General features: G+C 40.7%; 1 long non-coding RNA gene across 1 annotated transcript; it reads left to right on the top strand.

The window, feature by feature from the left end:
• The first annotated feature begins 7,502 nt into the window (after window positions 1–7,502).
• LOC106997465 (uncharacterized) lies at window positions 7,503–11,751 on the top strand. The gene is made up of 2 exons (XR_001443639.3): window positions 7,503–8,977; window positions 9,842–11,751. It is a non-coding gene; the product is annotated as an uncharacterized LOC106997465 (long non-coding RNA).
• Window positions 11,752–12,071: the final 320 nt, after the last annotated feature.

The following is a 12,071-nucleotide window of genomic DNA, read 5'->3' as shown; positions in this document are numbered from 1 at the left end:
CTGCTGTCACTTCTTCCTCATTTTTCTCTTGCCACTGCCATGTAAGAAGTGCCTTTCACCTCCTCCTGCCATGATTCTGCATCCTTCCCGCTATGTGGAACCGTAAGTCCAATTAAACCTCTTTTTGTTCCCAGTTTCAGGATGTCTTTATCAGCACCATGGAAATGAACTAAAACAGTAAATTGGTACCAGTAGAGTGGGGCACTGCTGAAAAGATACCCAAAAATGTGGAAGCAACGTTGGAACTGGGTAACAGGCAGAGGTTGGAACAGTTTGGAGGGCTCAGAAGAAGACAGGAAAATGTGGGAAAGTTTGGAACTTACTAAAGACTTGTTGAATGTCTTTGCCCAGAATGCTGATAGTGATATGGACATTAAGTTTCAGGCTGAGATGGTCTCAGATGGAGATGAGGAACTTGTTGGAAACTGGAGTAAAGATGACTCTTGTTATGCTTTAGCAAAGAGACTGGTGACATTTTGCCCCTTCCCTTGAGATTTTTGGAACTTTGAACTTGAGAGAGATGATTTAGGGTATCTGGCATCTGGCAGAAGAAACTTCCAAGCAGCAAAGCATTCAAAAGGTGACTTGGGTACTGTTAAAGGCATTTAGTTTTATAAGGGGAACAGAGCATTAAAGTTCAGAAAATTTGTAGCCTGACAATGTGATAGAAAAGAAAAACCCATTTTCTGGGGAGAAATCAAGCCATCTGCAGAAATTTATATAAGTTGAAAGGAATCTAATGTTAATCTCCAAGACCATGGGGAAAATGCCTCCAGGCCATGTCAGAGACCAGGGCAGCCCCTCCCATCAGAGGACCAAAGGCCCCATAGGAAAAAGTGGTTTTGTGGGTCAGGCCCAGGATCCCCATGCTGTGTGCACCCTAGAGTCTTGGTGCCTTGTGTCCCAGTCGCTCCAGCCATGGCTGAAAGGGGCCAATGTACAGCTTGGGATGTGGCTTCAGAGGGTGGAGACCCCAAGCCTTGGCAGCTTCCACATGGTGTTGAGCCTGCTGGTGCACAGAAGTCAAGAATTGAGGTTTGGGAACCTCTGCCTAAATTTCAGAAGATATGTGGAAACACCTGGATGTCCAGGCAAAAGTTTGCTGCAGGAGCAGGGCCCTCATGGAGAACCTCTGCTAGGGCAGTGCGGAAGGGAATTGTGGGGTCAGAGCCCCCACACAGAGTCCCTACTGGGGCACTGCCTAGTGGAGCTATGAGAAGAGGGCCACCATCTTCCAGACCCCAGAATGGTAGATCCACCAACAGCTTGCACTGTGATCCTGGAAAAGCTGCAGACACTCAACACCAGCCCATGAAAGCAGCCAGGAAGAAGGATGTACCCTGCAAAGCCACAGGAGCAGAGCTGCCCAAGACCATGGGAACCCACCTCTTGCATCAGTGTGACCTGGATGTGAGACCTGGAGTCAAAGGAGAACATTTTGGAGCTTTAAAATTTGACTGCCCTGCTGAATTTTGGACTTGCATGGGCCCTGTAACCCCTTTGTTTTGGCCAATTTCTCCCATTTGGAATGGCTGTATTTACCAAATACCTGTATCCCCACTGTATCTAGGAAGTACCTCGTTTGCTTTTGATTTTACAGGCTCATAGGCAGAAGGGACTTGCTTTGTCTCAGATGGACTGTGGAATTTGAATTAATGCTGAAATGAGTTAAGACTTTGGGGGACTGTTGGAAAGGCATTATCAGTTTTGAAATGTGAGGACATGAGATTTGGAGGGGCCAGGGGATGAATTATATGGTTTGGCCATGTCCCCACCCAAGTCTCAACTTGAATTTTATCCCCCAGAATTCCCACGTGTTGTGGGAGGGACCCAGGCGGAGGTAATTAAATCATGGGGGCTGGTTTTTCCTGTGCTATTCTCATGATAGTGAATAAGTCTCATGAGATCTGATGGGTTTATCAGGGGTTTCTGCTTTTGCTTCCTCATTTTTCTCTTGTTGCTGCCATGTAAGAAGTGCCTTTTGCCTCCCGCCATGATTCCGTGGTCTCCTTAGCCATGTGGAACTGTAAGTCCAATTAAACCTCTTTTTCTTCCCAGTTTCAGATATGTCTTTATCAGCAGCATGAAAACAAACTAATACAGTTGGGTAGGACATTTTTGCTCTTAATCTGGTTTTGTGTGGCAGTGTAGTCTCTGTATGATTTCTTCAGCTGTGAACAGCACAGGTGGTATCTGTGATTTCTTTGATGGCTTAAAATAGTGTTATTAGTGAAAGCTGTGGTGAAGTTTTGCTGGGGACTTAGATGCCAGGTAGGTCAGTCTTCTGGCCCCATTGGTGGCAGCAGTGGGCTGAGCATGTCTGTCCTTGGGACCCAGGGCAGCATATGCCCATATGTTACTGGGTCTAGGAAGATTAATTCTTTGACCTATAAGTGGCTTACTCAGATGCTGGCAGTTCCAGCAGTGGGTCTGTTCTTGGGCCCCTAGACAGCAGGTGTGGGATGGGTGATATCAGCAGTAGTGGTGGGACAGCCCTCTGGGTCCTGAGTAATGCATGCTGCTGTTGGACGTGGCTGTAACGGGCTGGGTACATCAGTCACCAGGCCCACAGATGGCAAGTACAGGTAGGTGCCAGCTGTGGTGATAGCACCTTGGTGCTAGGCCCAATCTCAGGAATCTTCAGGTACCAACAGAGGTAGACTGGGCTGGGCAGAGTGTGCTAGCCTGATGGTGCTAGGCCCAATACTCAAGAGTGCTGAGATACCAACAGAGGTAGACTCTGTGGCCAGACTCTGTGCTTTGGCATGGAGTGAGGGCAAAGCCTGGCTGGGTGCATTTGTCCTCAGGCCTCCTGATGGAGAGTGCAGGTGCCAGCCTTGGTTGGCAGGGACAGGGCCATGGCTAGCATCTGCACTCACAGTCAAGCAGAATGCTTGGGTTGTGGGGCAACAACAGCTGTGCCACTGCCCCTGCCACTGGGAAGGGTGGTACTGCCTTCAGTGGCCAGCAGCCTACACTGGTGGGTTGGGAACCTCCCAGCTCCTCTCTGTGTTAGCTTCAGGCCCCATGAGTGTTGAGAGGATCTCCCATGGCTAGAACTGCAGGAGCACATGGTGGGGATGTGAACTGCTGAGGATCTTTCACTTTTCCTTTTCCCAGACTGGGGAGTCTTTCTCAGCTCCCAGCTTACCCCAGCTGAGCAGGCTGCCTGCTTCCTTCTCCTTCCTTGCTTTAGGTATTTCTGGTTTGTTGTTGTTGTTGTTGTTGTTGTTGTTGTTGAATTCCAGTATTCTCTCTTGCATGATCTATTTGAAATGTGATTATCCACTTACTATTTCAGTTCTTCTTCTTCAAGGAGGTAAGTATGAAATGCCTCTAGTCAGCCATCTTCCACAATATGTTTTTAAGATAATAAGAAAATAGATTAGAACTTTTTAAAAAGTAGACCTGGCATGTGAAAAATAACTACATTCAAACAGATTTGCATCAGAGCCAGTTATTTCAATAATTCTTGCAAATACATACCTACTGAGAAATATGAGGAATGTTAGCCAGGGTTTTGTATACTGTTAGCATTGATTGCACTAGCTAGCTAACTGCTGAATATTCTTTTTTTAATTTTTCCATAGATTATTGGGGTACAGGTGGTATTTGGTTATGTGAGTAAGTTCTTTAGTGTGATTTGTGAAGTTTTGGTGCACCCATCACCCAAGCAGTATACCCTGCACCTATTTGTAGTCTTTTATTATCCCTCGCCCCCCCAACTCTTCCCCCCAAGTCCCCGAAGTCCATTGTATCATTCTTATGCCTTTGCGTTCTCATAGCTTAGCTCCCACATGTCAGTGAGAACATACGATACTTGGTTTTCCATTCCTGAGTTACTTCACTTAGAATAATAGTCTCCAATCTCATCCAGGTCACTGCAAATGCTGTTAATTCATTCCTTTTTATGGCTGAGTGGTATTCCATCATATATATATTATATATAATATATGTATATCTCACAGTTTCTTTAATCACTCATTGATTGATGGGCATTTGGGTTGGTTCCATAATTTTGCAATTGCGAATTGTGCTGTTATAAACATGCATGTGCAAGTATCTTTTTCATATAATGACTTCTGTTCCTCTGGGTGGATATCCCATAGTGGGATTGCTAGATCGAATGATAGTTCTACTTTTGGTTTTTTAAATGAATCTCCACGCTGTTTTCCATAGTAGTTGTACTAGTTTACATTCCACCAGCAGTATAGAAGTATTCTCTGATCACCACATCCGTGCCAACATCTACTGATTTTTGATTTTTTGATTATGGCCATTCTTGCAGGAGTAAGGTGGCATTGCATTGTGGTTTTGATTTGCATTTCCCTAATCATTAGTGATGTTGAGCGTTTTTTCATATATTTGTTGGCCATTTGTATATCTTCTTTTGAGAATTGTCTTTTCATGTCCTTAGTCCACTTTTTGATGGGTTTGTTTTTTCTTACTGATTTGTTTGAGTTTGTTGTAGATTCTGGATATTAGTCCTTTGTCAGATGTATAGATTGTGAAGATTTTCTACCACTCTGTGGGTTGTCTGTTTACTCTGCTGACTGTTCCTTTTGCCGTGGAAAAGTTCTTTAGTTTAATTAAGTCCCAACTATTTATCTTTGTTTTTATTGCATTTGCTTTTGGGTTCTTGGTCATGAAATCCTTACCTAAGCCAATGTCTAGAAGAATTTTTCCAATGTTATCTTCTAGAATTTTTATTCAAGCCTTAGATTTAAGTCCTTACTCCATCTTGAGTTGATTTTTGTGTAAGGTAAGAGATAAGGATCCAGTTTCATTCTCCTACATGTAGTTAGCCAATTATCCCAGCACCATTTGTTGAAAGAATGTATGATTTTGTTTGCTTTGTCAAAGTTCAGTTGGCTGTAAGTATTTGGGTTTATTTCTGGGTTCTCTGTTCTGTTCCATTGGTCTATGTGCCTATTCTTATAGCAGTATCATGCTGTTTTGGTGACTATGGCCTTATAGTATAGTTTGAAATCAGGTAGTGAGATGCCTCCAGATTTGTTCTTTTTGCTTAGTCTTGCTATGAGGTAGAAGGAATGCCACAAAGTAGTCTATTCCATTAGTATGCCTATTCCACTGCTTATGTGCCAGGCACTGTTTCAAACACTTTACAATTATTAACTGATTTTGTAATCACAGCAACTTTATGAGGTGGAAACTATTATTATCCCAAGTTGGGACATGACAAAACTGAGGTACAGAGAGCTGAAGTAAAGTCACACCAAATGCTAGTAAGTGATAGAGCATAGGTTTGGAATTTGAACCTGTGTAATCTGTAATCTGACTTCAGTCTCTAAGACCCTATACTGTTTCTACTGCTTGCTAATCCAGTTCTCTGATGATATATTGTTGGATTCTTTAAGTATTATAAAATATGGTTCAAATATTTCTGACAAAATAGAGGAACATTAACTCCTAAGTGTGTAATAAAGTTTTGGATCCTGTTTAGAACTTTAGAAAGATGAGCATAACATCAATTTTTGTTAAATTCATTGGCAAATTCTATCTAGGCAAATTAAGAAGTTCAAGGTGCAAAGTGGATTCTTCGGTCAGAATTATTTAGCTCGTAGTTCACCAAGATTATTTACAAATGACATACTCAAAGTGTTACATGTTGAGGTATGGACTTTTAAAGGCTCAATATTGTCTTGTGGCCAGTCTGTTTTGTATAAGAACTTGACTCTGGCATGTAATTACAAATTGGTACATTTTCATAGTGGATGGGTGATTCATAATAATTATTGAAATGTTTGGAAAATAGAGATAAATGATTACAAATGACATAATTAAAGATGGGTTAGTGGAGTAACATTTTAAAAATCAATGCATATGGATCTTTTGAGGTATTGATCCACTTTTGCCTCTAGGAAATTTGAATTAAAAATACTGTAGAATTAAGAAATATAAATTAGTGTGTAATATTTCTTCTGATTTTTGCATGATGCCTATATTAGTTAGGATAATTAGCCAATTGTAAGTACCTTAAGTGGGGAGTGGGGTTGGGGGTGGAGGGGGAGACTTTTAGGCTCCTGTCACCAAGAAGTTTCAGACCACTTGTGCTGACATCAAGTTTCTGATCCTGTTTCTCTCTTTGTCTGTCTTTCTCTCTATGTTACAAAACATGTTCCTGCCATGTTGGTTTTATCAGGACAGATCATATATCACAGCAGCAAAGATGGCCCCAGAAGTTCCATGGACCCTTATTTCTCATCATTTAGAAGAATAAAGCACCTCTTTCCTCAGTTCCTCTCTTCAGGACTCCCAGTACCACTGCTTCTGGTGACAGCCCATGGCAGGTGGGGAGGACGTGGAGATGGAAAGAATGAGAAGGGCAGGTGAGGCAAACGAGCAGATGCCCCCTGCAACTGCTGAACTATTTGCAAACAAAATCCATTTAAACTTCTTCTTGGGATAATTCACTGTCTTTTTTTTTTTTTTTATTTAAATTGCTCCAAAGTAGAAAGGATAGTCCTTTTCAAAGATAGGAAGTCCATAAGAGAGTAAAAGTTAATCCAATGTAATAAACTGAAATAAAAGATGGGAAATTGAGGCAGTGTTTTGTAAGTAATGTAGATGCTGACATGTACTAAAAATATGAAGTGTTGGCTGTATCATGGCCTTCCAAGGTGAGTTTTTAAAAAGTGGTAGTAGTAGCCAGGTACATTAAAATACTTAAAAGTTTTGGAGTAAAATAAATAATCTAGATGTGTTTTCTGGCTCTCAAGCTTGCTCCTGCTGCTTGCTTATTGGAATTTTTTTTTTCTTTCTTGTCATTACTTAAGCAAGGGTCGTAATCTTTTTGAGTTTTGCTTTCTTCACTTGTCAAATGAAATAATTAGACCTTTCTTGGATGGTTGATGCAACCGTTAGAAGAGATGATGCACATAAAACACATGCCAGTATAGTAGATCCCTTAGTTTTCTAGAGTGATATATATGCTGAACATAGGTTCGACTCCCCTTTTCCTTTATTAGCCATTTTTTTTTATCACTTGACAGTATTTAATGCAAATGGAAACAAAAGTAGTTTATCCAAGTAGTACAGAATATGAATAGAATTGATAATAAATTATGCTCACTGTATTTCTGGTAATGAAAAAGACAAGCATATAAAAAATTAATTACACTTTGTTATGTGTCAGAAATCCAGTATGAAGGAAAGACAGAACTGGACACCCACTGCGTCACAATCGCGGTGCGGCAGGCATTTTGAGAAGAGAGAATATTGGGCGTCACATTGTCACTATCGTCCTGTCAGTCATTGGTGACTGGGCCATATGAGGCCCTGGATAGTGCACAGCTGCTCAGCACAGCACCAAACCAAAGGATGTGGCAGGATCTCATGTTTGGACTAATTTTAAAAATTCAAAATAATATTTTCCTTCAATAGTGAAGAAAGGGGCTAAATTATCAAATTTGTACCTTTAGATTTTGTGTTCACATTTTGAAGCTAACACACTTCCATGTACTCTTATTTCTCAAAAATAGGTTACTGGTAGATTGAAAAATGTTTTGGATATATCTGAAAAATATTTCCTTTTCCTTGCAAAATGGCGAACCTCTCTTTTAAGCCTATGGAAAGAACATTTAAAGGAGAGAATTCAGTAAGTGTTTAGTTTTATGCAGCTCTTACTACTTTGGGCCCACAATGAAATGACAGGTGAGGGGGTTTCATCAGAAGAAATCTCTGTAAGTATGATGAAAAACAACAACAAAACTGAATTAATTTACACAGCCTAACAACATGCGATCATAATTTCCCTCGGATCTGGTTTATTGTTGGTAAAATTTAGACAAACCCACATGTATAATTTTAAAGTACATCTAAAGTATATTTTCAGGAAATGTACATGGTTGTGTAGTTAAATGTTTATGGGAACTTTTCATTTTTTTGCCATTCGGCCTGCTTTCAAAATATTCAAATATATTTGGCTTTTGTAACTTTGCTAATTAAACCTTCTAAAACAGATGGAATTATAGAAATTACAGGGTTTAAAATATCATCTTAATTGGTTTACGATCTATGTGACACGTAGCGCCATTCATACTGTATAAAATAGATGCGAATGGCTCAAAGGAGATGGCATACCAATTAATTTCTTTTTAACTCTTTCAATTAAATTTTGTTTTCTTCGTTATTTTCCTCCCTTTTCATTAGCTTGGCTCGCAGCAAGTCTGATCAACCCTGACTGTGAAGATACAGGTTGTAAGCTGAGATCATATTGGAGAGTTTCTTTTGTGACTGAGGGATAGGGAGAATCTGAATTTACCTTCAATCTAAAGAAAATAAATAATCTTAAGACAAGCTTTAAGTGTGCATATGGCTGTCCCCTCAAGTGATGTGCAGATTAATCTTTCTCCTTCTAATGATGATTGCCTTATGTGTGCAGGCAGCCATATTTCTCTGATTTCCTGGAATAGTCTTGATTTAAATGTCTACCTTACTGTCCCACTAAGAACACTTAGATTTGTCAGACCGCATGTTCCGATTTCTGAGTTGGGATGTGATGCTATAATCTCCCTACGTAGAATGTTGGGAGGTTTAAATAGGCTGCTTCATGTGTGTCTGTGTACCTTAAGATCAAGAATCTGGTTGAATACAACTCATCCAGACCTCTAAAGATTCCAATTTCGAGGCCATGATGAAGGCCTGTTATAATAAACCTGCTTTACCCAGCAAAATAACATGCGGTTTAAAAAAAAATACCATCGTACTATTTGTTGGCTACTCTTGGCTATCAAAATTAAACTCGACTGTTTCTTTCAAATATATCAATTTGCCATTTAGATGTGCTTTTAAACACACTATTCCCCTCCGTTGCCATGGTAACAGGTTTGGGCCCTCATGGGTGACAGAAAAGTACCAGAGTTCTGGTTCCTCTTTGAACACACACGTTCGCTGGGTTTTGCCTTGCAGCCCAATAAGAGAGGAGGCTTGGAATCACCACACTTCCCACAGCAAGGTAAATCCGTGCATCAAATAACACTCAGAACTTGGGAAATCGCCCACAGCAGGGACAGATTACCTCTTACAGTCACTATGGAGAACAATTCAAATCCTAGCTTTAATGATCCCAGATAGAGCTCTTCTCCTCCCCACCAATGTGACATTTTGCAAACATTTTATATATCAAGGAAATATTTAATTGAAACGTGCTTCTGAGAATGCCTACCGAGCTGGCTCTAGGCGTCCTCCAACATTGCAGAGGTCAATTAAAAGAACCCATCAACTGTTTTTTAAAACTTTAAAATATTTTAAAAAATAGGGTTGGGGGGAAAGAAAGTGGACAAAAAGTAATGTTAAATAGCATGGAGCATGACTAATGGTGCTAGCATGTTAAAATCATTGGGAAAATGTCCTTGGAAGACAAATGAATTTTCAGCAGAATAATTAACTTAATTAACAAATTTGCATGCATATTCATCAGGCTATTGAAGTCTTTCCAGCCCAGCTTGATGAGCGTTGGTGTAATAATTGTCTCATTTACATTCTGCAATCTACTACAATTTAGGGCATGCAAAAAAAGCCGACCTCTTCCCTTTGACTTTCTTTAGGAGCCATATACTCCTAAAAACATGGCCTTCACCCTCTCTGTGGCCTTTGGTCCAGGCCTTTTGAGAGAACCCCCGGAGAGAGTTGACTGTGGTTTCCCATCCCCCAGTCTTTCCCTTCTTTCTTCTTTTTATTTTTTTCCTTTTGGCCCAGGTTCTCTGTTTTTGCCTCTGCTTGCTCTCCTGGGTAAATCTTGGCACCAGTTCTGACTTCAAATCTCTTGGGTCGCCAGACTGCATCATGTAAAAATTGCCATTTCCCTCTATCTCTGCAGGGCAATCTTTAAAGGCAGTAAGGTGTGACGCTCCAGACTGGCAGCTTGGCAAGACAGAGCCCATGGATACCAGCACACGGGAATCTGGACGGCTCACTCTGACAGCAGTCAGCACTGGGAACAAAAGGAATGGAGGGAAAAAAGCGCAAATGTATTTTTACATATTGTAGGCATATGGCCACAAGACCAGCAGAAATATATTTAATTACCAATTGCACGCGTTGAGGAGAAAAACATTGGAAACGGGGAAAAAAACTGTATACACAGCAATATTATTCTAATTTAACTTTTCACCTCAGTTTTTTTTCTTTCTTTCTTTCTTTAATTGAAGATGGAAGGGAATGTAGGTTGGAATCACAAAGGGTTATCTTCTGGAATTCTATCAAAGGTGATGTGGGATTTTGACATGCCTTCTTTAACAGCATAACATTATATAAAGAAAATAGGAAAGTTTTAATTATTTCAATTATGAAATAATTTGACTAAGGTATTTTGAGGGAGTGGGGCAGATCGGATATGAAATATAACAATTAGAGAATCTTACTGTCGTGTTAAAAATGTACTTTTGATGTTACACATTAGTTTAGGCCTCAACAGTTAATTACTCAATCTTGAAAAATTATGTTCTTGTTCTTTTCTATGAAAGCAGAACAGTTCAACCCCCATTTATTGTCAGGCATTGAGCTAGCCAATGGAGGCACAGAGGTGAATGAGATATTGTCATCCCTGCACTGAAGAAGCATAGCCTAGGCTGGGAGACAAATACACGGATGTATAATTATAATGTTATACCATTAAATTATTAAATGTTAAAATTATTAGCTAAAATCACAATTATAATACATATAATACCATCTATATGATGCAATAATGTAGCTATATGAATCCAGGGGTTATAGAGGATTGACTCTTAGTTCATTCCGGGTGTCAGTCACCCAGGACCAGGCAGGTGACCTCTTCCAGGAAAAGCTGATGAAAAGGATCAGTGAGAAAAAGCCTGAGAAGAAGGCAGTTGCATTTTGCAGAATGAAAGAGTTTAGGCCAGTGTGAGTCAGTTCCCTTCCTAGGGTGCTGGCTCAGGGAGTCAGGTAATAGGGCCAGGGAAACGTGTGCCCACTGACTTGGGAAAGAGAGAGAGGCCTGCACCTCCCTCTTGACAGGAAAGAAAACCACAGCCCTGAAAAAGTAACTTGCCAGGAGTCCCCTTCTTTGTAGCATTCCTATCACCGACTTCCTGTTAGCCTGGGTCTCCTGTTCTTATCCTGCTCTTTGAAATCCTTGGTGGCCAGCGCTGGCTATGTAGGTGACCTGTGCTCCCTGGTCCCATGGAGGTTCTGCCCAGCTGACCAGCCTTGCAACCTGTTTCTGTAGCCCAGATAATGGTTCAGAGTCATGTTAATGTGTGCTTTGCTTTATGTAGCAAATATCATCTTGAAAAGTTTTTTTGTAAATTTACTTTTTTTTTTTTTTGTAAAGCGACCTACATAATAAAAGCACTAGGGGAGCTGGTTATTTAAAGGAACCCTGTAGTGAACCTTTTCATAATGTAGAAGCCATTCCTTAATTAATCTTTTTTTTTTTTTTTTTTTTTTCCATCAGATATACCTGTGCCTCTGTGGCTTTTTTTTTCTAAGAGGAAGCAGCATAGACTATAGTGCCAAGTGCATGAGACTGAGGGCTAGGGCTTCCAGAGTACGTGCTGAACTTCTGCTGGCTGCCACTGGGTTGAGGATATGAGCATGACCTTGGGGTCAGTTCCATCTTCTGAAAAGGCAGAGTCAAATGGGCTCAAGCTCAAATCCGAGTTTTACCATCCATCAACTTCATTTGGCAATTCATTTGTTTTCTTTGAATGTTAGTTCTTTACCCATGTACTAGGTGGTTACATACTTCAAATAAAAAAGTTTCTCCAAGGGCCTGGCATCATAGCTATGACTAAGGGTTTGCTTGCCCCCACTCCAATTCTACTCTGCTCCACTCTGCAACAGCCCCTTGGAGCAAGAGCCACAGCTGGACTTGCTGGGAGGAAATACTTGTTAACTTGGGATCTCCCCTGCAACTGTTTCCTCAGAGGAGAGGAAATGCCCACTCTACTCCCCAGGAGGAAGGTGAATAAAAGACAGTATTTTAGACCATTCTTTACCCCTGGTTACCCATGGTAAAAAGTGATTGATCTTAATAGTAAAGTTTCAGATTCGGCCATCTTGGGCAGGTCTGTACATTCAAGTAT

This window comes from Macaca mulatta, chromosome 3, assembly GCF_049350105.2.
Source record: "Macaca mulatta isolate MMU2019108-1 chromosome 3, T2T-MMU8v2.0, whole genome shotgun sequence".
In the NCBI taxonomy this organism is placed as follows: domain Eukaryota; kingdom Metazoa; phylum Chordata; class Mammalia; order Primates; family Cercopithecidae; genus Macaca; species Macaca mulatta.
The sequence above is the reverse complement of the archived record's forward strand: the minus strand, read 5'-3'. Positions and strand labels throughout refer to the sequence as shown.